Source organism: Ornithodoros turicata, unplaced genomic scaffold (genome assembly GCF_037126465.1).
Source record: "Ornithodoros turicata isolate Travis unplaced genomic scaffold, ASM3712646v1 ctg00001048.1, whole genome shotgun sequence".
Taxonomy (NCBI): domain Eukaryota; kingdom Metazoa; phylum Arthropoda; class Arachnida; order Ixodida; family Argasidae; genus Ornithodoros; species Ornithodoros turicata.
Genome location: NW_026999447.1, coordinates 199,846 through 226,874, shown reverse-complemented (window position 1 = coordinate 226,874; position 27,029 = coordinate 199,846). Strand labels below are relative to the sequence as shown.

The 27,029-nt window shown below is 43.7% G+C and overlaps 1 protein-coding gene and 1 long non-coding RNA gene across 2 annotated transcripts in view; one reads left to right on the top strand and one right to left on the bottom strand.

Annotated features, from left to right (window-relative positions):
- The window catches only part of LOC135376166 (uncharacterized), an 86,420-nt gene that overhangs the window by 20,657 nt on the left and 38,734 nt on the right, over window positions 1–27,029 (top strand). The gene's annotated exons all lie outside the window — the stretch shown is intronic.
- LOC135376167 (uncharacterized) lies at window positions 21,496–25,466 on the bottom strand. The gene is made up of 2 exons (XR_010417563.1): window positions 25,149–25,466; window positions 21,496–23,602 (listed from the first exon to the last, which is right to left on the bottom strand). It is a non-coding gene; the product is annotated as an uncharacterized LOC135376167 (long non-coding RNA).

Below are 27,029 nucleotides of genomic sequence, written 5' to 3'. Positions count from 1 at the left end.
AGGATTTCATTATCATCTCCTCTCCCAAATGCACTAACCAAACTTATTTTTTTTTTTTGGAGGGGGGTTTGGGGGTTTAACCCCCGTTAAACCCCCAAACCCCGGCATATAAATGCGGGCCAATATTGGCCCAGCGTTGAGAGGAAACTCCAAAACAGCAGCTGCTGCCCGAAACAACAAAGCAACGATATAGTCTATGTAGTTCAATTCGATGTATACAAGTCCATTTCTACATTTTTTCTTCAGCTTGCAAAATTAGTTTGAAACAAGGTGAAAACCAGCTTCATACATTGAGCTATAGTGACACGGACAGCATTACTTAAACGAGTAGGAATTTCCATTTCCTACTCGTTTGTAATGTGTATAACCTTTGACAATAGCAGCTGTCGAGCAGGATGGTACGTATACATATCTATTCCAATAGCGGCAAAACGATGGTAAGGCAGGCCACACACGACCAGCAGCAGCACTTTCAACCTTTGGATTTTATTTTTGCAATATACACACCTGCCAGATACAGTTGTAAGGCACACTGGTGTTATAGAATAGAATATCGCGTAGAGGGGTGCAGAAGATGCATGGGGTACCTCATAACCATGGTTGGTTGAGAATCTTATTATATTTGGACTATACTTGGCCCATCATTGCTGGTGCCTCATGGGACGCTATCTAGCCAACTAATGCCCGACTAGAAACCAAGCTTGGTTCTACAATGGCCCCAACGGCAATGCATGTTGGTCCCCGTGTTTGTTTGGACGGTCTGTCACATGCTGGCCCAAAGTTGGCGGTATTCAGTTGGCCCGAGTAAGACCGATGTCAATGAAAGCTTGGCCGAACCCTCTTCTTCGCAAGCTCGGCCCAACTAGGCCGAACAATGTTTAGGTATAGGAATGTTGTTTTTCTCCACGGGAAGCACATTTCTCTGCTTACTGTTAACAGATTCTTCGTCCCGCTCTGGTTCATAAATTTGGTGTCCCGTGTGTTTCTTTCATTTTTGTTCTCTTTTAAATACAGACAGGCAAGCTTTGTGCTGATGGCATGTATATAGTTTCCCTTCAGTTGACAATTGAACCCCTGCATGCAAGAAGGGGATAAGTCGAAAAGTGCCAAACCGAGAAAACTTCAAGTGAGTATTTGGTAAAGTGATTGCAGCCGGGTTACCTCGACTAATGCAATGGAAAATGTGTAACATATATGTTTGTGTTTTTTGGGGGTCTGTGACTTAGCAGAAATTGTCCGTGAGCATGATATAATATATCATATCATATAATATATAATAATATATAATATGTAATATAATATCATTTTTCAATGTAACACCGCATGCACACAGGGTTATCGCGCAAATACAAGAAGCTTTCACAAGTCGTACTTGGATTGCTGAAGAACCAGGTAGGGTGAAGCAGGGGCGGATTTAGGGGGGGGGGGGGGTCCGGATGTCCAGACCCCCCTCAATTCCAGACTTGAACATAGGGTTCAATGGACCAATCTCAGCATGCACCTGGCACTTGTCCATAGCGGACCCCGACCCCCCCCCCCCCCCCCGGGAAAATTCTTGATCCGCCCTTGGGGTGAAGTCACCTGTCCGTTGCAGAGGAGCATGGGTCGAGCGTATCGCGCTGCTAAACGAGCACAATCTTGAAGATAATATCGTAGGTGACCAGCATAATATAACTTATTAGCTAAGTGCTCACGTTTTTTTTTTTCGTTTTTTTTTCGATTACAACGCTCAGTATCACTGCCGACACAGTCGTGTTAGTTAGGAAGAACGTGTTTTTCGATTGGAAGCCGCAGTTCAATTTAAGCTATCATTTGTATGCGTGTGTAGAAAAGGGGCAACATCTGACTGCCCATCCCACTGACACACATACATTTCTCGTTTCTTACCCTCCTGTAACAGGTCAATAAATTGCAATACGGTCCTAAATTTTCTATGGCAGGTACATGCTGGTATGTGTATGTCATTGCAGCAAAAATACACGAAAGGGGATACAGAGGTTCTATTACTTTATATATGGTTATCTCTAAATTAAAAAACCGGAGACTGGGGGACAATAAACGACAAACACAGACAAGCTTGTCTGTGTTATGGATCTACACCACCAGTACGCTTGCTACCTCTATCCTCTCGGTACTGTGTATATATTTTTGTCATTTTCTTTGGGGACTGTGTTGCACGATTTGCCCTAAACATACCCGATCATCGTGATCATTTTGTGACCTTAGTATCAATAAAGAAGTATTCTTGATCGAAGACAATTTGTCGCCTTCTCTTATGTTTTTGCCATTTTTATCTTCCTCTCTTCCTTTCTACTTAATCTGCATATCAACATACTTTGGTTATGAACACTTCACTTTTTGTAACCAGTTGGAAGGAGAAGTGGTCACGAGATAAGGGTATTTCGAGGCTGTCGGGATCCAGGGCTCAAGAGCAGTGGCAATCATATAAGGCCGAAAATCATGAGACCGAACTATCAGAAAGCTGGAAAGTCGGAAGACAGAACTATCGAAAAACCGAACAAAGAGGAGCCCTAAGATATTAAAATTACAATTACTACATAAAGTATACTTTCACTAAGTCGATGTTATATGTGAACTGCTGTAGCAAATGAATCGTAAAAAAAAAAAGACAGAAATCACGGGACCCGCGGTGCTGGATATACGTATATAAACTCAATAAACTGCAAAGTAAAATTTTGAACATCTCTCAAAGAAATTCTAGAAAAATCTTGGGGGCGACACATGATTCACATTTACCACCTGCACTTGTGCCTGTTTTCCCACGGTGGTGGTTACTCGGAAAAACCCGTTCATGTCTTTGGAAGACCTTTTTTGGGGAGTAGCAGAATTCGCTTGCGCGAATTCAACCTCCTCTTGTACAACCTGCCTTGTACATGAGCTATGGTGCTTCTGCGCAGATATAGGACAGCGTTACGTTTCTGATCCTTGTTGTTTAGTTTCGAAAGCGATTGCCCTATCTACAGGGATCTCAAACACGCGGCCTCTTGGTCGCCAAAGAGAACGAAGCTACCCTCTCGAAGACGAATTAGGAGAACAGATTTTCAGGCATTGTTTTCAGCCTGGCCCGCCGTACTGCTGCTGCGCTGTCCATGTTAGGTAGAATACACTGCATGCGAGCAGTTCTCGAGCAGTTCGAGCATGCTCTCGAACCTCACAAAATTACGGAGACGGCAACCTGGTATTCGCGTGCGGTATGGTACACTAGCACACCGTAGCTAATGCGAGGATTGAGTCGATCTGCTATCCATCCTAATCAAATCAAATAGTGACACTAAAAGACGGCTTTTGAAATAACTCAGCCAAAACGAAAAGCAAACTGTCAGTTCGAAAGTGAGGTAGTCGAAGTGGCTTAAATAAGTGGTTCTTCCAGTTGTACTACTGAGGATTCTATTTTTCTGATGGATAAGGAACATGAATTTTTATTCAAATCATAGGAATTTTTTTCACTTGTGTCACCCCTTATCACTACGGTGGTTTTGTTAGCACATGCCTAAAAATGTCATTTTGAGGGTCTTGTCTTCCTTTTCTGTTTTTCCAGAAATAAACCAGGTGATTGTGGAGTGGTGTGTTGTCCTTGTCTGCCATAGCTCCATAGTCTAAGATGTCATACCAACTAGCCCACTCTACATTGTTAATCAGTTTTATACTTGTGGAGTGCTGGACAAAAGTTTGTGGAACATACTCTGGCGCACTCCTCCCTCCGAGTGACAAGCTGGCAGCGAATGGTATCGTACGGACTTGCATACAGGTGACTTGGCTACCTATACGCACATGTCTAAGTCTGTACAGTCCCATTCACTGCCACTCTAAGGAAGGAATGCGCCGGAACGTGTTCTCTAACATTTGTCTAGCACTGTATTCGTTGTTTTGACATGGTGGGATACCAATGCACCTGCGCACATGACTGCGTCGGGTTTCCTATCATTATAGTTTAGTTGTAAGCAGCTCTCTCTCTCCATTGTCCAGTCTGTATGCTCTTATTCCCTTTTGCAGTTATGTACCAACTGGCCCACATTTCTGCACTTCTCATTAAACACAACATAGCAAACCCGAAGCCATAACCCACCGTGAATATGCCAGCTAGCTCTTTCTCTTCCATACTTATTTTTCCAACTGTGAGCTAAGGCAGCAATATAGTAAGTAAATAGATAATTTGGAGTGCTCCTGAACATTCTCCTAAACCTTTGTGAAGGTCGAATAGTTTTTCATACTTTCAGCACTCTATTTGAAAGGCCGCCCATTTATTGGCGTTAGCCTAGTAAGCCCGTTAATTTTCTGTGTTAGTTTTTGTGTACAATGTTATGTATGATATACCAAAGTTTTGTGGTCACTACAGTCATTTCTTTTCCTTGTGGCCCTCCATGATGTGGTCTAAAGTCGATGTGCCCTGTGGCTCCAATGGCATTCTTCGGATCCGAATATACTGTCTCGTAAAGTTTTGTCCTCAGTGCCAGGGGGTTCAATGACGTAGACTGGCATACAATTATGTCAAGTACATCCGAAGACCTTTTTTCAAATTCTCGTATTATTGGACTACACAAAGAACTACCTTTATAGTACGGAGAGAAATGGGAAAAATGGAGGCATCCAGTACATTCTCCACGTCACTTTTGTCGAGAAACGGTGATAGCCTTTGCAAAAGACATAGAACAGACATAGTACAGGTCTCTCGCAACAGCATCGACATTTTCTGCTTCGTATTTTCTGTGCGAATGAATAACAGGAGTTATAGTCCATTCCACATAATGTTCACCTTAGCAATATGTTCTGTGATGCATACTTTGACCATCCAAAAAGTGGCAGAACATGACTCCTTCAACTCTAAATATTACTGTCATCAAAAATATAGTGCTTAACGAAATGTATAGAATTTGCAACTGCAATCATTGCTTTCTATCAGCACTGTTGTAGCCATCGTGCTTGAGTTATGGTTAGTTCAGTGATATTCTATCACCATCAGGGTTTGTTCTATCAGCAGAACGCTAGCCATTGTGGCAGACATATGGTGGCCCTGATAAGGGCCGTTTGATTACATCATCCAGGTCTGCTGTTTCTTCTCCCGTGCACCATGAAGCTACTGAAGAATTCCTTAGCATGTCCACAGTCCATCTTCTAGTGTCCATAGTTCCCTACGGGAGCACGCTGTTGGCATAAGACAATCCGTGGGGTGGGGCATCGTCACGCAGCTGGTGCCTGTGAGATGCCCTGGACAGCATTCAGGCATGAATGCAAAAGGCCAATGCAATAATCCTGTGGGAGTGGTGCACTTGATTACAGTATGCCACCACAGGCCTGCTGGGTCAGCTCTTTTTGAAGACCTTGAACTGAAAGTAAAACATAAACAGTGTCAGTTACAAATCTGTCAGCTCAGCACGAGAACAATTGTGTGCCTGCTTTGGTTGGCCTAGTGAGGACTAGCATAAGCAGGGGTATGCAAATTCTCCAATAGAATCCCAATACTTCTCTCCCTATCCCATACCCAATTCATGTATGGCATCTGACAGTCCTGGCCTTTCTGGTCGGCTACAAGGGTTCCACCTGGAAACAACAGGGTGAAATGTATTTAGGCAACAAAAAGCTCTCCGTAATCATCATTTGCAAGCCTTAAATTTTGGCAGTGTCATTTATAAAATCCTGTACAATTTTTGAAAAGAAAACCATTGGATCACTCACTGTGGCATTTCTAAGCTATCAAAGGCCATATGAGGACAGGAAAACGTTGTTTGGTTGTTCAAATCAGGTCAGAGCTTAAAACCTGAGCGGTATCACTCGACACCGCTGCTTGATTGCGGATTTCTCAGCCTTAAATTCTGACTGTATCACATGCTACATCACTCACTGTGGCTTTTATAAGCTATCGAAGGCTATATGAGGACAGGAAAGCTGTGTTCTGTTGTTGATACTGTATCAAAGCTTAAAACCTGAGGGGTATCATTCGTAACTGCTGCTTGACCGCAGGGTTTCGAGGCCCAAAATTCTAACTGTATCACACGCTGAATCATTCACCGAGGCTTCTATAAGCTATCGAAAGCTGCACGAGAACTGGAAAACGTCGTTCGGTTGTTGCAAATTGATCGCAGCTTAAAACCTGAGGGGTATCATTCGTAACTGCTGCTTCACTGCAGGGTTTTGAGCGTTAAATTCTAAGTGTATCACACGTTAAATCACTAACTGAGGCTTTTATAAGCTGTCGAAAGCTGCACGAGAACTGGAAAACGTCGTTCGGTTGTTGCAACTTGATCGGAGCTTAAAACCTGAGGGGTATCATTCGTAACTGCTGCTTGACTGCAGGGTTTTGAGCGCTAAATTCTAACTGTATCACACGTTAAGGCGGTGCATCACCACCGACGCTCTATGGGAATCCCCATACATTTTTCAACTCTCGTAGCGCCGCGAAAATTTGGTTGATCTCCGTGCAACTGCTTTTAAATGGAAGAGGATGCTTAGATCTTGTGCATGATCGAAGCAGATTTTGCGTTTTAGACTCAGAAATTTTTATATCGTCGTCGAGAGGTTTGGGAAAAGCTATATTTCGAGATTCCGCTCGCTTACAAAATAGAGCCGCCCAAAATCGAAAATCTGGCTCGATCACGCACTAGAAGAACATATAAAGAACCAATACCAACAAAAAGATTTCATCTATGTTAAGCCGTTGACTCGGCACACGAGTTTTTGTCAGGTATGGTCATCCGTCGAGTACGTCCCTTCAGAATGGGAAGCGCAGTGCTGCCATCTATCATCGAGTGTGTCGTCACAAGCAACAACAATTTGACCGCTGGAAATGATATACCGGTGCACGTGGCCGGAAGACGACGAGGCCGACGTTGACCATGACGCGGGAGCACGAGCACGGGCAGCGTAGCCCAGCCCCAAATTTTGTTTGTTTGTTCAACGATGCTCATTTTCTCGGGGAACAGTAGATGAAACTTATTTGTCTTGGAATTCCCAGTCGCAGCCACAGAAATGTGGATGGATCATGCTTGTAAAAGAAATAGTGGCGCTGGATAGGTTATACAGTGAAATCTTTTCCTTTACACTAAATGCCGGAAACCTGGCAGCGCTTTTAGCACTCATCCAGTAGGGTGTCAACGGGAAGGGGGGTATATTGTTTCATGGGACAACTTTACAATAGTTATCTGAACCGCACTGGGTATCTCCTCGTCCCATGACGTGGTTAGGAGCGCGGATCAAGTACCCTAGACTCTTAAGTATTTGGAATTTCGGGCGGCGGATGGAGCTGGTTGGGGCAGATTTCAGACACGTCCATATCGTTTAGTGTACAATAAGGTACAGCGGACAATTTGATGGGCAAGTGTGCAAATATGCTTCGGATCAGAAAAGTTGAATCAGAATGGAAGCTGAAATGGAATCGGAGCACTTGGGACCCAGGTCGAAGTACGGTAAATAAATGGATAGAAATGTTGGCTCCCTCAGATTGGGAAATGAATATCAGCGTTACGACGTCATGAGCGAGCACTGGGATGGCAGAAGCGTCAAAAACCGGCGGCACGGCAAACCCACAGTACTGTCTTCCTCACACCGTTACACAATGAGGGCGTCAGGGTGGACACTGATGAACGTGAGCATATGATGCCAGTAATACTTTAGTGGTACCTCAGAAAGTTATACATGTGTAGTTGCTCGCACGATGAAGCAAATATTACAACACCTGGATGCTCACATGCGGATCAGTAGCTTCAAGGCGCTCGGATTCTATCACCCATTCAGTTGTGCACTTGCGGGCATGGAAGTCGTTTCTGAACGCAGAAAAGGACTGCGCAGCGAACTAACGCTGCAGTGCAAAATGTGCACACTAAAGGGTGTGGCTGACACTGAGGTTCCACCAGGCATCGGACGAGATCATATGGACGTGAACACCGCTGTAGTCTTGGGAGTCCTCTCTAGTGGAACGGCATATTGAGCCGATGATCAGTTATGTGCCGCACTAAGCATGCCGTGTATGGTGAACGGAACATTCGCGAAATATCAGGACCAACTGGTGGACGGTAGCAGGAGTACAGGACAAAGTCATGTACCGGAACTGAGGAAGTGCGGTCTGTGGAAGTGCGCGCATGTCTACTGGTACCAGATCCACGGCCAACTCCACGTATAACCAACCGGCACTACTGCCTCTTCGTTGTAGGTACTGGACGACGCCTTTCGGAACGAGAAAAGGGTGGTGTACCTTGCGCGAATTTATAACGACTACCTCCTGCCAGAACCTGTTGACCCTCGCTATCCTCGAAGCATGCGAATTAGGGCTCCCGACTACAGAAGGAAGTACGATAAGCCAGAAGAATTGTAATCAATGTACCGTGTGCCTTTTGCTAATCGAGACAAGCTCATGTGATGTCGGCAGCCTCGACGAGGACGAGAAAGAAAGCTAGAGTGGATTTCTGGAAGTTCCTGCGCGGATAGGCAAGGTGACACTCACAATGACAATTTGTTATGAAATGCTCTCACTCCGAGATCCACGAGCTGAAAGTCATCTGCAGCCGAATGGGACATCAAAGACCCAGTTTACGGCTTGCTGATCTGTGCATGGGCGAAGTCTGGGGCCGTGGTTAGTGACGACCAGGATGAGCACAACAGACCCGAATTATATACTCGACCAAACTGGAAACCTCCATTCGCACTTTACATTTCAAGCAGCTGTATGGTCCACGCTCACACATTTTTCTCCTCTACCCTGCTTTTCTTCCCTTTTCTTCTTCTCTTTTGCCTTTCTCCTCCTCCTCCACTGATGTCCAATGATATGGGAAATTCTATGCAGCCCCTTTGCAGTTTTATTTCATTTTCGTTGACTGTGCAAGTAAATGAAGCGTTTTGCACCACCACAACGTGGTCTGAAATTTGTAAGCCCAGGGTAACAGGAAATAAAGAAAACAGGTTGCGGTTTCGTTTCGCAATTTCCGAGTAATGTCGGTAGGCTATAACATGTCGATACAAACTTGTTTCAACCGCGTCCTCTCCAACTTAGGTTTTTTGTGTTCCGAGAGATTTCGTTTATTATATGCCCAAGCATTGCAGAAATCACACGAAACGACTGGTGACTAACCCTTCGCCCGACAACAGCACAGCACGGAACAGCAACATTTCAACGAAGAAGTTCAGGAGACAGCTGGACAGCCTGTGCGCATTCAAAAGCCGCGCCACTAATTGTTCCGTCTGGCTGAGCGCGATATGCGTTGGACTTGGCATGGGTGAGCACGAGCGGTCATATGTTTGCACAAAATTTCGCTTGACCCGTCGCGCGCCAAGAGAAAACAAAAATAACACAAAAAGAAGACGTTACATCAGGGGTACTGCATTTCCAAGCAAGCGCCAAAATGTTGTGAAGCGGTGACAGCGCAAACCACTTCGTTCGCTGCGCCATCCCTCGACTGTAGACGACGAAGTGCCGGCTATGATGCACCGCCTTAAATCATTCACTGAGGCTTGTATAAGCTATAGAAACTTGCACGAGAACAGGAAAACGTCGTTCGGCTGTTGTAATTTGGTCGGCGCTTAAAACCTGAGGGGTATCATTCGTAACTGCTGCTTCACTGCAGGGTTTTGAGCGCTAAATTCTAACTGTATCACACGTTAAATCATTCACTGAGGCTTGTATAAGCTATAGAAACTTGCACGAGAACAGGAAAACGTCGTTCGGCTGTTGTAATTTGGTCGGCGCTTAAAACCTGAGGGGTATCATTCGTAACTGCTGCTTCACTGCAGGGTTTTGAGCGCTAAATTCTAACTGTATCACACGTTAAATCATTCACTGAGGCTTGTATAAGCTATAGAAACTTGCACGAGAACAGGAAAACGTCGTTCGGCTGTTGTAATTTGGTCGGCGCTTAAAACCTGAGGGGTATCATTCGTAACTGCTGCTTCACTGCAGGGTTTTGAGCGCTAAATTCTAACTGTATCACACGTTAAATCATTCACTGAGGCTTGTATAAGCTATAGAAACTTGCACGAGAACAGGAAAACGTCGTTCGGCTGTTGTAATTTGGTCGGCGCTTAAAACCTGAGGGGTATCATTCGTAACTGCTGCTTCACTGCAGGGTTTTGAGCGCTAAATTCTAACTGTATCACACGTTAAATCATTCACTGAGGCTTGTATAAGCTATAGAAACTTGCACGAGAACAGGAAAACGTCGTTCGGCTGTTGTAATTTGGTCGGCGCTTAAAACCTGAGGGGTATCATTCGTAACTGCTGCTTCACTGCAGGGTTTTGAGCGCTAAATTCTAACTGTATCACACGTTAAATCATTCACTGAGGCTTGTATAAGCTATAGAAACTTGCACGAGAACAGGAAAACGTCGTTCGGCTGTTGTAATTTGGTCGGCGCTTAAAACCTGAGGGGTATCATTCGTAACTGCTGCTTCACTGCAGGGTTTTGAGCGCTAAATTCTAACTGTATCACACGTTAAATCATTCACTGAGGCTTGTATAAGCTATAGAAACTTGCACGAGAACAGGAAAACGTCGTTCGGCTGTTGTAATTTGGTCGGCGCTTAAAACCTGAGGGGTATCATTCGTAACTGCTGCTTCACTGCAGGGTTTTGAGCGCTAAATTCTAACTGTATCACACGTTAAATCATTCACTGAGGCTTGTATAAGCTATAGAAACTTGCACGAGAACAGGAAAACGTCGTTCGGCTGTTGTAATTTGGTCGGCGCTTAAAACCTGAGGGGTATCATTCGTAACTGCTGCTTCACTGCAGGGTTTTGAGCGCTAAATTCTAACTGTATCACACGTTAAATCATTCACTGAGGCTTGTATAAGCTATAGAAACTTGCACGAGAACAGGAAAACGTCGTTCGGCTGTTGTAATTTGGTCGGCGCTTAAAACCTGAGGGGTATCATTCGTAACTGCTGCTTCACTGCAGGGTTTTGAGCGCTAAATTCTAACTGTATCACACGTTAAATCATTCACTGAGGCTTGTATAAGCTATAGAAACTTGCACGAGAACAGGAAAACGTCGTTCGGCTGTTGTAATTTGGTCGGCGCTTAAAACCTGAGGGGTATCATTCGTAACTGCTGCTTCACTGCAGGGTTTTGAGCGCTAAATTCTAACTGTATCACACGTTAAATCATTCACTGAGGCTTGTATAAGCTATAGAAACTTGCACGAGAACAGGAAAACGTCGTTCGGCTGTTGTAATTTGGTCGGCGCTTAAAACCTGAGGGGTATCATTCGTAACTGCTGCTTCACTGCAGGGTTTTGAGCGCTAAATTCTAACGTTATCACACGTTAAATCATTCACTGAGGCTTGTATAAGCTATAGAAACTTGCACGAGAACAGGAAAACGTCGTTCGGCTGTTGTAATTTGGTCGGCGCTTAAAACCTGAGGGGTATCATTCGTAACTGCTGCTTCACTGCAGGGTTTTGAGCGCTAAATTCTAACTGTATCACACGTTAAATCATTCACTGAGGCTTGTATAAGCTATAGAAACTTGCACGAGAACAGGAAAACGTCGTTCGGCTGTTGTAATTTGGTCGGCGCTTAAAACCTGAGGGGTATCATTCGTAACTGCTGCTTCACTGCAGGGTTTTGAGCGCTAAATTCTAACTGTATCACACGTTAAATCATTCACTGAGGCTTGTATAAGCTATAGAAACTTGCACGAGAACAGGAAAACGTCGTTCGGCTGTTGTAATTTGGTCGGCGCTTAAAACCTGAGGGGTATCATTCGTAACTGCTGCTTCACTGCAGGGTTTTGAGCGCTAAATTCTAACTGTATCACACGTTAAATCATTCACTGAGGCTTGTATAAGCTATAGAAACTTGCACGAGAACAGGAAAACGTCGTTCGGCTGTTGTAATTTGGTCGGCGCTTAAAACCTGAGGGGTATCATTCGTAACTGCTGCTTCACTGCAGGGTTTTGAGCGCTAAATTCTAACTGTATCACACGTTAAATCATTCACTGAGGCTTGTATAAGCTATAGAAACTTGCACGAGAACAGGAAAACGTCGTTCGGCTGTTGTAATTTGGTCGGCGCTTAAAACCTGAGGGGTATCATTCGTAACTGCTGCTTGACTGCAGGGTTTTGAGCGCTAAATTCTAAGTGTATTACACGTTAAATCACTCACTCAGGCTTTTATAAGCTACCGAAAGCTGCACGAGAACTGGAAAACGTCGTTCGGTTGTTGCAACTTGATCGGAGCTTAAAACATGAGGGGTATCATTCGTAACTGCTGCTTCACTGCAGGGTTTTGAGCGCTAAATTCTAACGTTATCACACGTTAAATCATTCACTGAGGCTTGTATAAGCTATAGAAACTTGCACGAGAACAGGAAAACGTCGTTCGGCTGTTGTAATTTGGTCGGCGCTTAAAACCTGAGGGGTATCATTCGTAACTGCTGCTTCACTGCAGGGTTTTGAGCGCTAAATTCTAACTGTATCACACGTTAAATCATTCACTGAGGCTTGTATAAGCTATAGAAACTTGCACGAGAACAGGAAAACGTCGTTCGGCTGTTGTAATTTGGTCGGCGCTTAAAACCTGAGGGGTATCATTCGTAACTGCTGCTTCACTGCAGGGTTTTGAGCGCTAAATTCTAACTGTATCACACGTTAAATCATTCACTGAGGCTTGTATAAGCTATAGAAACTTGCACGAGAACAGGAAAACGTCGTTCGGCTGTTGTAATTTGGTCGGCGCTTAAAACCTGAGGGGTATCATTCGTAACTGCTGCTTCACTGCAGGGTTTTGAGCGCTAAATTCTAACTGTATCACACGTTAAATCATTCACTGAGGCTTGTATAAGCTATAGAAACTTGCACGAGAACAGGAAAACGTCGTTCGGCTGTTGTAATTTGGTCGGCGCTTAAAACCTGAGGGGTATCATTCGTAACTGCTGCTTCACTGCAGGGTTTTGAGCGCTAAATTCTAACTGTATCACACGTTAAATCATTCACTGAGGCTTGTATAAGCTATAGAAACTTGCACGAGAACAGGAAAACGTCGTTCGGCTGTTGTAATTTGGTCGGCGCTTAAAACCTGAGGGGTATCATTCGTAACTGCTGCTTGACTGCAGGGTTTTGAGCGCTAAATTCTAAGTGTATTACACGTTAAATCACTCACTCAGGCTTTTATAAGCTACCGAAAGCTGCACGAGAACTGGAAAACGTCGTTCGGTTGTTGCAACTTGATCGGAGCTTAAAACATGAGGGGTATCATTCGTAACTGCTGCTTCACTGCAAGCGTTTGAGCCCTAAATTCTAACTGTATCACACGTTAAATCACTCACTGAGGCTATTTATACAAGACGCTAGATCCTGAGGGGTATCATTGCCGCGTCACTCAGTCTTCCAGGTGCTTCCGCGCAAAAATGTAGCTCCTACTTGTCATTGGCTGCTGCGCGGGACGCCTTGCATTCTAGTTGCCTCCGCGGGAAAAATGAAGCCATTATTTCAATTTCATCTATTTTTGTTGTACTGTTTATTAATAGGCCTGTTCTTTCGCACGGCCTGTTCTTTCGCACGGCCTGTTCTTTCGCACGAATGTTGCACGGACGGTTTTCTTCGCGTTGTTGAAATACTGGGAACTTTTTGCCTGCTTTGTCGTGTGTTGGGTTTGTGTGTTGAAGTTGAAGGGTTGAAGTCGTTGAAAGCGAGCCGTCATGGCTATAGAAGCCCGCTCATATTCGAAACGTTGAAAGTGTATCTGAAGCATGCGAAGCACTTTGTAATTTGTCAGCATTTGTATCACCGCTATGTTTATCATGGGTCATCATGAGGCACCTCACGCCAGTGATATGGATTTGATGGAACAACTCGGATTCAAGTCAAGTCTTTATTTTGTAGCAAGCAAATGAAGTCATTATGTATCCAGAATTATAGTTTTTTTTCTGTATTTATTTATTTATTTCTGCTCTTGCGCAACAACGCCTTACGACATTACTGTGGCGGGGATACATACAAATAAATGTAAGCAATAAGTACAGCATACAAAAAGAAAAATTAAAATGCACACATTTCTAAGACAACAGGTACTTAGGTCCCGAAAAAATAAGCTCTATACGTCCGTTGGGCTGAATTTTCCTGCAATGATCAATCTCGATATGTACGATGGAGGTTCCTTTGTCATATACTAATTTTATCATGAATAATATTATCTGAAAATTGCAAACGTAACTGTTGTCCCCTTGTCGACAAACTATCCCAACCTAATCTTGACTTGATCTCGCTTATACTAACATCCATGCAACTCATCTGGCCGCAATATTCTGAACCCTCTCATGAATTAAAAACATTTCGTGCGGATCCCATACTGTACATGCACAATCCAAAGTAGGGCGAACCATAGTAACGTATGCATCCATTTTAACTCGAGTACTAGCCCGTTTAATATTATGGAAAACGAAGTGAAGCATCTTTCTTGCTAATTTGCCTTTTTTCATGCCAAATCAAATCCCATTTCAAATCCGGGTTTGTCAAATCCTCTGCAAAATCCAGAAATTTTGAGAATTTGGTAGAGAACATGGCCAGGTGGTCAACTTACGAGCGTCGTGCTGCTATTCACTGAAAGTATATCGTGTCAGGTTAGCCGGGGATTAATAATAAAACACACGAAGTTTCAAATTTACAAATGCAACTAAACTAAGGCAGACACTTGGGGTAGTTGGTACGGTGTAAAAACAGCACAAAGAAAGAGGGAGATATACACCACGGCGCCGAACGTCCAACCGATTTAATAAAAGGAAAAATATACATGTACAACAATTATTTCTTATGTAATGTCTTCCCGCAATTAGTTTTCTGGCATCTTCCACCAAACTGTACACTTTCCTAGCTCTTTTTTGTTTTTCGCTTTTCTTTTTTTTTTTCTAATGTACAGGCACGCAACGCTTCGGAACCGGTTCTGCAGTAAAAAGTTAAAGGTATCAAGAATATATATGAGGAATACTTCAGATTTCGAAGAATACAAGTTGACACGCGTGTGGAAACAGTCCGGGTGCAATATGTCACGAGGAGCTTTTACAATTTCGCTGCAATACCACACTACTATATTGAAAACAATGATCATGTATGAACAAATGAATGAAGTGCAAGAGAACTGATGTACTCTAACTTTTTTTTTTCGTATTTGAGTCTTGTATCGTCCTCGTTGTCTTGTGTTCTTCAAACTCAAGGAAATATTACATCTTTCAATAGCCTTGTGTCCAGCTAGACAAAAAGTCCAAGTGAAAATTCCCTAAAACCTGCCGGAGATCGGTATTTGGTTGGCACAAGTCGCTGCAACTTGGGCTGACGTCGTCATATTGTCACCTGCGAAGGCATTCCGTAAACTGCGTTGGGGGCTCAAAGCAGTGGCCTAGCCCAAAAATATTTATGGAAGAGTTCTATGGGGACTTTACATGGGTGAGGAGGATTTCATTATCATCTCCCTCTTCCAAATTCACTAACCAAACTTACAATATTTTTTTGGGGGGGGGGGGGGTTAAACCCCCAAACCCCGGCATATAAATGCGGGCCAATATTGGCCCAGCGTTGAGAGGAAACTCCAAAACAGCAGCTGCTGCTCGAAACAACAAAGCAACGGTGCTAGTCTATGTAGTTCAATTCGATGTACACAAGTCCATTTCTACATTTTTTCTTCAGCTTGCAAAATTATTTTCGGACAAGGTGAAAACCAGCTTCATACATTGAGCCATAGTGACGCGGACAGCATTACTTAAACGAGTAGGAATTTCCATTTCCTACTCGTTTGTAATGTGTATAACCTTTGACAATAACAGCTGTCGAGCAGGTTGGTACGTATACATATCTATTCCAATAGCGGCAAAACGATGGCAAGACAGGCCACACGCGACCAGCAGCAGCACTTTGAACCTTTGAATTTTATTTTTGCAATACACACACCTGCCAGATACAGTTGTAAGGCACACTGGTGTTATAGAATAGAATATCGCGTAGAGGGGTGCAGAAGATGCATGGGATACCTTATAACCATGGTTGGTTGAGAATCTTATTATATTGGGATCATACTTGGCCCATCATTGCTGGTGCCTCATGGGACGCTATCTAGCCAACTAATGCCCGACTAGAAACCAAGCTTGGTTCTACAATGGCCCCAACGGCAATGCGTGCTGGTCCCCGTGTTTGTTAGGACGGTCTATCACATACTGGCCCAAAGTTGGCGGTATTCAGTTGGCCCGAGTAAGGCCGATGTCAATGAAAGCTCGGCCCACCTATAGGCCGAACAACGTTTAGGTATAGGAATGTCGTTTTTCTCCATGGGAAGCATATTGCTCTGCTTATACTGTAAACAGATTCTTCGTCCCGCTCTGGTTCATAAATTTGGTGCCCATGTGTTGTCCTGACCCCCCTTCTCAATTCCAGACTTGAACATAGGGTTCAATGGACCAATCCCAGCATGCACTAGCGGACCCCCGGGAAAATCCTTGATCCGCCCCTGGGGTGAAGTCACCTGTGCGTTGCAGAGCAGCATGGGTCGAGCGTATCGCGCTGCTAAACGAGCACAATCTTGAAAATAATATCGTAGGTGACCAGCATAATATGACTTATTAGCTTAGTGCTCACGTTTTCTTTTTCTTTCGATTACAACGCTCAGTATCACTGCCGACACAGTCGTGTTAGTTAGGAAGAACGTGTTTTTCGAGTAGAAGTCGCAGTTCAATTTAAGCTATCATTTGTATGCGTGTGTAGAAAAGGGGCAAGATCTGACTGCCCATCCCATTGACACACATACATTTCTCGTTTCTTACCCTCCTGTAACAAAATAAGTATTTAAAGAGATTGAAACATTTATTACTGAAGAACAAGCTTTGGGACGGAGTCCGTCCGAAAGCTTGTTCTTCAGTAAAATAAATGTTTCAATCTCTTTAAATACTTATTTTATTCACTTGCGAGTGCTAGACTTCTCCCATTTTTGCCTGTTAGTTTCCTCCTGTAACAGGTCAATAAATTGCAATACGGTCCTAAATTTTCTATGGCAGGTACATGCTGGTATGTGGATGTCATTGCAGCAAAAATACACGAAAGGGGATTGCGTTACATGCATGGATTGCTTACTGCATACAGAGGTTCAATTACTTTATATATGGTTATCTCTAAATTAAAAACCGGAGACTGGGGGACAAAAAACGACAAACACAGACAAGCTTGTCTGTGTTATGGATCTACACCACCAGCTCGCTTGCTACCTCTCTATCCTCTCGGTACTGTGTATATATTTTTGTCATTTTCTTTGGCGACTGTGTTGCACGATTAGCCCTAAACATACCCGATCATCGTGATCATTTTGTGACCTTAGTATCAATAAAGAAGTATTCTTCATCGAAGACAATTTGTCGCCTTCTCTTACGTTTTTGTCATTTTTATCTGCCTCTCTTCCTTTCTACTTAATCTGCGTATCAACATACTTTGGTTATGGACACTTCACTTTTGGTAACCATGCAGTTGGAAGGAGAAGTGGTCACGAGATAAGGGTATTTCGAGGCGTGAGTACTTAGACGAAATAAACATTTGGACGAAATGGGGCGTAACCGATCCCGACAGCCTCGAAATACCCTTATCTCGTGACCACTTCTCCTTCCAACTGCATGGTTACCAAAAGTGAAGTGTCCATAACCAAAGTATGTTGATACGCAGATTAAGTAGAAAGGAAGGGTTACGCCCCATTTCGTCCAAATGTTTATTTCGTCCAAGTACTCACAACGTCCAAATATTTAATTCGTCCGAAAAAAATCGGACGTACTGAACACTTGGACGAAATGAACAGGCGGGGAGAAACTTGCCCAGCACGTCCAATACCCGTACCGTCCAATAGCCCGTTTCGTCCAAATGGGGAAATTCCCAAAGGCTCTGCTCCTTTCGGCAGACGACTGCCTAAAGCTCTGCTCCTTTCGGCAGGCGACTGCCTGGCTGCATTCATGAAAGCACAGGCCATTTTGACACTGGGTGAATGGCAGGTGACTGTATTCATGAAAGCAAATGGATTATTGATCAAACGGGGAATCACAGAAAACACAAACCCGTTCACAGGACCGCTGACCTACAGTGACCGTCCAGTTAACGATGTGTTGTTTTCTATAACTGTGTTCTCGCTACGTACCGCGTTTCCCAATGTCAGTGATCTTTCTTGGAAACATCTAGGGATCTGCAAGGAAACTTGCGGTCCTTTGCCTTTACGTAGACTACTTCGAGCGGCTGTGGCTTACCAACGTTCATCTCTGGAATTAGTTTGCGGATGAGGACGATCTCCGCACAAACAATCACGCCGAAGGGTGGCATAATTCGCTGCGCATGAAATTCAAGAGCCAACCCCACATGACGTTACGGACGGCATAAGGCCCAAGTGACCAAAACGTCCACATGTTCATAAGACCCCCCAAAAATTGGGCCTTTTGCGCATTTGGGTCAAATGAGCAGGACAGGATAAGGTGTCCAGAAGGCCCTAACGCCCAGAAGGCCCAAATGGTCATATGGCCCGAAAACCAGAAAGGAAGACTCACAGTGTATTTTTTCGACCGTATTTTTCAGTGTATAAGCGCCGTTATACATTGAAAGAAGTTCTCTGAAGAAATCCTGCGCGTCATCTAATGTCATCATATGCGCGTCATCATCCTGCGCAGGACTTCTTCAGAGAACTTTTTTTATATATAACGGAGCTTGTACACAGAAAAATGCGGTACTTTTTTCAGTGCGAGTTATATGCGAGAAATACTTTTCTGTAAAATCGCTTTTCAGGTGTGACTGCGTAGGAATTCCACACTTTGCCGAGAATCGCTACGGCTTGGTATTTTGCTCGGGACTGAGATTTATTATGTTCATCAAGCAGTGCCCATTTTGGACAATTGCACTCGGTCACTCAGTGGAATATGCTCCTTCTGCAGCGCGCATCTCACGTGAACACAAACAATGCGCTTCTTCCGTTTTGTGAAATGTAGTCTCCAAAGAATTCAGTTACAGAATCAATTCGAAGGTGTCCGCCTATTTGATAGAGCGCCATTTGGTCGAACGGCCCCGAAAAAATGGCCCCGGAAAATTTGGTGACGGAACAAATGGTCTCGAAAAAAATTTCACCGATGGGTTAGAGCGGAAAAAACGGTCCCATGCGTAGGCGTGGTTTGCGACGTTCAGACTCCTCCCGAAATCGTACCTTTGGTAGCGCATCTGGAAGAGAGAAACGAGGAGTAAACCCTTATCTCCTATGCAAATTTCCTCCTGAACCCCTCCAGAAATATTTTTTTCTAGCTACGCTACTGCCGTGCCCAGCTTGGATACCTTCGCAGAAAAAGCGCTACATATTATGCGTCATAGCAGTATTCAAGCGAAAGTTGAAAAGCTTTTAATGCGGCAAACGAATCAGTTGTTCAATAAATATATTAGGCACAGAGCTTACCAATCTGTACCGAGCGAAATATTGAACGGTGTAAGGATTCAATATTTATTCGTATTTTACTTTTTGTCACATTTATATCTTATTTGCTTGAAATTTTTTTTCTTCATTTCAGTACTTTTATTATATTTTTTTAGTTCAGTTACCTTTTTCTCCTCTGTCGCATTCAGCATTTAATTAATATTGCGCATATGTGCAAAGAAAATACTATCTAGGTCACTCTAGGTCACTCATACTATCTAGTATCTACGTCACTCCCAGTCTTCCCTCCTGGTTTTCGGGCCATATGAATATTTTGGCCTTCTGGACACCTTACCCTGCCCTTCGCATTTGACCCAAACGCTCAAAAGGCCCAACATTTTTTCGGGTCTTATGAACATTTGGGCGTTCTGATCACTTGGGCCTTATGCACACTTGGGCCATATGAGATGATACCAAATACAGCTCAGGGGAAACGATGCTGGGAAACGAAGCACCCTTCACAGAAGTAACAGAGCAGTTTGCTCATGTCATCAAGGCATACCTGCAGCGCATGTCCCACTTGCTGGGCCATGCTAACTAATAAGTTAGTTGTTCAAAGGAAAAAAAAAAAAAGCTAAACGGAGCCGGCTGAGCACTTGTTTCTCGTTTTACTCGGTGTATAACATCTTTCAGTGGGAATGTTTAAATCTTACCTTCAACTAATAAGTCAGTTGTTGGAATGAAAAAAAAAAAAGGAAAGAAAGAAAAATAAATAAACAAAGCAGGCTGAGCATTTGTTTTTCGTTTTACTTGCTGTATGGCACGGCATCTTTCGGTGTGAATGTTTAAATCCTACCTTCGATCGTAAACGAAGCAATTGTTCACTGGCATTCGGAGATCCCCCTCCCTTTTCGGACGAAACACGCTTTTGGACGGTACGGTTATTTGGACGGGTTGGTAAAGTTTTCCCCCCTTAGGTTCAGTTCGTCCAATGCCCACTATGTCCAATTTTTTTCGGACGTGCTGAGTACTTGGACGTTGTGAATACTTGGACGAAATAAACATTTGGACGAATCGGGGTGCTACCGTCGGGGTTCGGGGCTCAAGAGCAGTGGCAATCATATAAGGCCGAAAATCATGAGACCGAACTATCAGAAAGCTGGAAAGTCGGAAGACAGAGCTATCGAAAAACCGAACAAAGAGGAGCTCTAAGATATGAAAAGCATTAAAATTACAATTACTACATAAAGGATACTTTCACTAAGTCGATGTTATATGTGAATTGCTGTAGCAAATGAATCATAAAAAAAAATAAAAAAAAGGACAAAAATCACGGGACCCTGGGTGCTGGATATACGTATATAAACTCAATAAACTGCAAACTAAATTTTGAACATTTCTCAAAGAAATTCTAGAAAAATCTTGGGGGCCACACATGATTCACATTTACCACTCGCACTTGTGTCTGTTTTCCCACGGTGGTGGTTCCTCGGAAAAACCCGTTCATGCCTTTGGAAGTTTTTTTGGGGGGGTTGCAGAATTCGCTTGCGCGAATTCAATCTCCTCTTGTTGTTTTACCAACCACCAACCTGCTTTGTACATGAGCTATGGTGCTTCTGCGCAGATATAGGACAGCGCTACGTTTCTGATCCTTGTTGTTTAGTTTCGAAAGCGATTGCCCTATCTACAGGGATCTCAAACACGCGGCCTCTTGGCCGCCAAAGAGAACGAAGCTACCCTCTCGAAAAATTTAAAGACGAATTAGGAGAACAGATTTTCAGGCATTGTTTTCAGCCTGGCCCGCCGTACTGCTGCTGCGCTGTCCATGTTAGGTAGAATACACTGCATGCGAGCAGTTCTCGAGCAGTTCGAGCATGCTCTCGAACCTCACAAAATTACGGAGACGGCAACCTGGTATTAGCGTGCGGTATGGTACACTAACACACCGTAGCTAATGCGAGGATTGAGTCGATCTTCTGTCCATCCTAATTCTTATACTAAATCAAATAGTGACATTAAAAGCCGGCTTTTGAAAGAACTCAGTCAAAAAGAAAAGCAGACTGTCAGTTCGAAAGAGAGGTAGTCGAAGTGGCTGAAATAAGTGGTTCTTCCAGTTGTACTACTGAAGATTCTATTTTTCTGATGGATAAGGAACTTGAATTTTTATTCAAATCATAGGAATTTTTTCACTTGTGTCACTCCTTATCACTAGGGTGGTTTTGTTTGCACATGCCTAAAAATGTCATTTTGAGTGTCTTGTCTGACATACTTGTAGAGACTTCTTGACCACGGAGCTATGCAGACAAGGACAGCAGGAAAAGATCACCACTAGGTGTAAAGTTCCTTTTTAATCAGGTCGTCTCAAAACCCCCAATCCCAAACGTTCAACCTTCCTTTTCTGTTTTTCCAGAAATAAACCAGTTGATTGTGGAGTGGTGTTGTCCTTGTCTGCCACAGCTCCATAGTCAAGATGTCATACCAACTAGCCCATTCTACATTGTTAATCAGTTTTATACTTGTAAAGTGCTGGACAAAAGTTTATGGAACATACTCTGGCGCACTCCTCCCTCTGAGTAACAAGCTGGCAGTGAATGGTATCGTACGGACTTGCATACAGGTGACTGGGCTACCTATACGCACATGTCTAAGTCTGTACGGTCCCATTCACTGTCACACTAAGGAAGGAATGCGCCGGAGCATGTTCTCTAACATTTGTCTAGCACAGTACTTGTTGTTTTGACATGGTGGGATAGCAATGCACCTGCGCACATGACTGCGTCGGATTTCCTATCATTAGCGTTTAGTTGTAAGCAGCTCTGTCTCTCCATTGTCCCGTCTGTATGCTCTTATTCCTTTTTGCAGTTATGTACCAACTGGCCCAAATTTCTGCACTTTTCATTAAACACAACATAGCAAACCCGAAGCCATGACCCACTGTGAATATGCCAGCTAGCTCTTTCTCTTTGATTTTCCATACTTATTTTTCCAACTGTGAGCTAAGGCAGCAAGTAAATGGATAATTTGGAGTGCTCCTGAACATTCTCCTAAACCTTTGTGAAGGTCGAATAGTTTTTCATACTTTCAGCACTCGATTTGAAAGGCCGCCCATTTATTGGCGTTAGCCTAGTAAGCCCGTTAATTTTTTGTGTTATCCACTATTCTACTCCACAATAACTATGTCGGTCCTGTTTTTGTGTACGATGTTATGTATGATATACCAAAGTTTTATGGTAACTACAGTAGTTTCTTTTCCTTGTGGCCCTCCATGATGTGGTCTAAAGTCAATGTGCCCTGCGGCTCCAATGGCGTTCTTCAGACCCAAATATACTGTCTTGTAAAGTTTTGTCCTCAGTGTCACAGGGGTTCAATGATATAGACTGGCATACAATTATGTCAAGTACACCCAAAGACCTTTTTTCTAATTCTCATATTATTGGACTACACAAAAAGAACTACCTTTATAGTACGAAGAGAAAGGGGAAAAATGGAGGCATCCAGTACATTCTCCACGTCACTTTTGTCGAGAAACGGTGATAGCTTTTGCAAAAGACATAGTACAGGTCTCTCGCAACATCAGCACAGTTGTAGCCATCGTGCTTGAGTTATGGTTAGTTCAGTGATCTTCTATCACCATCAGGGTTTGTTCTATCAGCAGAACGCTAGCCATTGTGGCAGACATATGGTGGCCCGATAAGGGCCGTTTGTTTACTTCGTCCAGGTCTGCTGTTTCTTCTCCCGTGCACCATGAAGCTACTGAAGAATTCCTTAGCATGTCCACAGTCCATCTTCTAGTGTCCATAGCTCCCTACGGGAGCACGCTGTTGGCATAAGACAATCCGTGGGGTGGGGCATCGTCACGCAGCTGGTGCCTGTGAGATGCCCTGGACAGCATTCAGGCATGAATGCAAAAGGCCAATGCAATAATCCCGTGGGAGTGGCACACTTGATTACAGTATGCCACCAGAGGCCTTCTGCTGGGTCAGCTCTGTTTGAAGATCTTGAACTGAAAGTAAAACATTATTGTGAGTAGTGTGAAATTACTGAAAGTAAAACATAAACAGTGTCAGTTACAAATATGTCAGCTCAGCACGAGAACAATTGTGTGCCTGCTTTGGTTGGCCTAGTGAGGACTAGCATAAGCAGGGGTATGCAAATTCTCCAATAGAATCCCAATACTTCTCTCTCTATCCCATACCCAATTCATGTATGGCATCTGACAGTCCTGGCCTTTCTGGCCAGCTACAGGGGTTCCACCTGGAAACAACAGGGTGAAATGTATTTAGGCAACAAAAAGCTTCAAGTTTGCAGCTTTTAACATGCTGGATAGCATTTTACTCTCCGTAATCATCATTTGCAAGCCTTAAATTTTGGCAGTGTCATTTATAAAATCCTCTACAATTTTTGAAAAGAAAACCATCTGATCACTCACTGTGGCATTTCTATGTTATCAAAGGCCATATGAAGACAGGAAAACGTTGTTTGGTTGTTCAAACCAGGTCGGAGCTTAAAACCTGAGCGGTCTCACTCGACACCGCTGCTTGACTGCAGGGTTTTGAGCGCTAAATTCTAAGTGTATTACACGTTAAATCACTCACTGAGGCTTTTATAAGCTATCGAAAGCTGCACGAGAACAGGAAAACGTCGTTCGGTTGTTGCAACTTGATCGGAGCTTAAAACCTGAGGGGTATCATTCGTAACTGCTGCTTCACTGCAGGGGTTTGAGCCCTAAATTATAACTGTATCACACGTTAAATCACTCACTGAGGCTTTTATAAGCTATCGAAAGCTGCACGAGAACAGGAGAACGTCGTTTGGTTGTTGCAACTTGATCGGAGCTTAAAACCTGAGGGGTATCATTCGTAACTGCTGCTTCACTGCAGGGGTTTGAGCCCTAAATTATAACTGTATCACACGTTAAATCACTCACTGAGGCTTTTATAAGCTATCGAAAGCTGCACGAGAACAGGAGAACGTCGTTTGGTTGTTGCAACTTGATCGGAGCTTAAAACCTGAGGGGTATCATTCGTAACTGCTGCTTCACTGCAGGGGTTTGAGCCCTAAATTATAACTGTATCACACGTTAAATCACTCACTGAGGCTTTTATAAGCTATCGAAAGCTGCACGAGAACAGGAAAACGTCGTTCGGTTGTTGCAACTTGATCGGAGCTTAAAACCTGAGGGGTATCATTCGTAACTGCTGCTTCACTGCAGGGGTTTGAGCCCTAAATTATAACTGTATCACACGTTAAATCACTCACTGAGGCTTTTATAAGCTATCGAAAGCTGCACGAGAACAGGAGAACGTCGTTTGGTTGTTGCAACTTGATCGGAGCTTAAAACCTGAGGGGTATCATTCGTAACTGCTGCTTCACTGCAGGGGTTTGAGCCCTAAATTATAACTGTATCACACGTTAAATCACTCACTGAGGCTTTTATAAGCTATCGAAAGCTGCACGAGAACAGGAAAACGTCGTTCGGTTGTTGCAACTTGATCGGAGCTTAAAACCTGAGGGGTATCATTCGTAACTGCTGCTTCACTGCAGGGGTTTGAGCCCTAAATTATAACTGTATCACACGTTAAATCACTCACTGAGGCTATTTATAAGCTATCGAAAACTATATGAGAACAGACATACGTTTCTTGATTGTCCAAATTTGATCGGAGTATCATTCGGCACTGTTGCCTGTAAATCTTCCGAAATTGAACTTATTTAACGGATTTCACCACAGCTGAAACAGGGCGCGAATGTTTCACTAAAAATTCGGGAGTACAAACATCAAGGAACTAAAATTACTTACCTCCATGTGGTAATTAGCATGAAACAAGAAGCACAACACACACAGACGTCCACCTACGACAGCGCGAAACCGACGACTGAGAACAATTGATGTCTTCATGCGCTGACCAGGGCACTACATTCATAGCCACCGGCGCCGAGGCGTACGAACACAGCGAATGATACCCCTCAGGATCTAGCGCCTCCCCAACACACACACGTCCACATACGACAGCGCGAAACCGACGACTGAGAACAATTGATGTCTTCATGCGCTGACCAGGGCACTACATTCATAGCCACCGCCGCCGAGGCGTACGAACACAACGAATGATACCCCTCAGGATCTAGCGCCTCCGCCTCGGCTTCGCGCACTGATCTCTATGTAAGGCTGGATCGCGTATGGGAGAGGGGCTCGTGGGAGAGAGGCACGCATTCGGGCCGCCATGTTGGTGGGCCCTAAAACGCTGCGTGTGCCCATTGGAAACAATGGGAGGCAACAGAGATTGTGAGTATTTATTGCGCTACAGGTGTTGATCATTGTTTGTCGTCACGCGATTTTGTAAGGTGCCTGTATACTGATGTATCCTAACAGTGTTTCGCAGGTGCCCTGCATTTCGATTCTTGATAACGTTATGTTTTGCATTCCGAAACTAGACCGTCACTGCAGTGCAGCGCTGGGAATTGTACTACAGCGCGTTTCCCAGCCAATATTTCAATAAGAAACGATGTGAGGTTAACAACAACCATGTATATAATATCCCGTGCTGCGTTCTGGACAAAAATTGTTCCACAAAGAGCGGTCCCAGAAGGGATACCCGCATGGTAGAAAGAAATCGCCCCGTAGAATCACAGCCGTTGTTTCAAACAGGCGTATGCGTTTAATTTGATTGATATCAAGCAAGAAAGGGTCTTTTAGTGAACGACAGTGGTGTCTTCGATGTAATGCCTCGCAAATATGAACACACCGAAGCATCCCAAACAATTACTGCACGCAATTAGATTACGCTTAGGCCAGTTAATCTAGGTGTTGATGTAAACTTAATAAAGTTATTTAGTAAGTGGTAACACCTCCTTGAGACACAAGACTTATCTCCTTTTGAAGTACAGCACTTCTTTTTTCTTCTTCCTTCATTTGCTCTGATTATTTGCAGGTGAAATTGAATGTCCTTCTCGCGTACTCACATGCTTTTGGTGAATAGAACTGCAGCGTGAACAAAGCTGCGTAAGGATGGGGGCCTGCCATCCACTGCTGACTTTGTCATGCTAGTTATGTGGAGCACGTTGCAAAAAATGCAGCTGCACATCTGAAACTCCAATCATTATCATCGTCATCTAAAAGGGAATGTGGTAGCACTGCTGTGAAACCAGGCACGATTTCTGAAAACCCTCTATGGCACTTTCCGCAGTTTGCACACTTTTCTTCAGCGTCTGTCTCTCTCATAGGAGTCACTTTGCATTAACAGTGACTCCCATCTTACATTTTCATGTGCGAGGGCTCTCTTGCACTACACATGTACGGTTTCCCAACTGCAACATGACGATTTGGAGCTTGAAACTGGAGCCCTGGTGTTCCCTGTGTATGAAATGATACCAACTGAATCTTGTCAAACGTGATGTTTAGTGGAAGATGGCTTTCTTGGTTGTGCATTCTGAGTGACAAAGATTAACACGATATGCTTTTGTAAAGATAAGTGATGTTATGCTCTATGAATAAAGAAAATATACATTTTTCAAGTTCAACATTTATTCTGGCATATACGCATTTCAAGATACAATGAATGCGCAGGGAAGTGACAAAACAATACATTTATTGTTTTGTGACCTCCCTGCAATGACAATATATATCACAGAAATGACAACGTACAGGTACACTATGTAAATTTGTTGCACCCAATTTTCA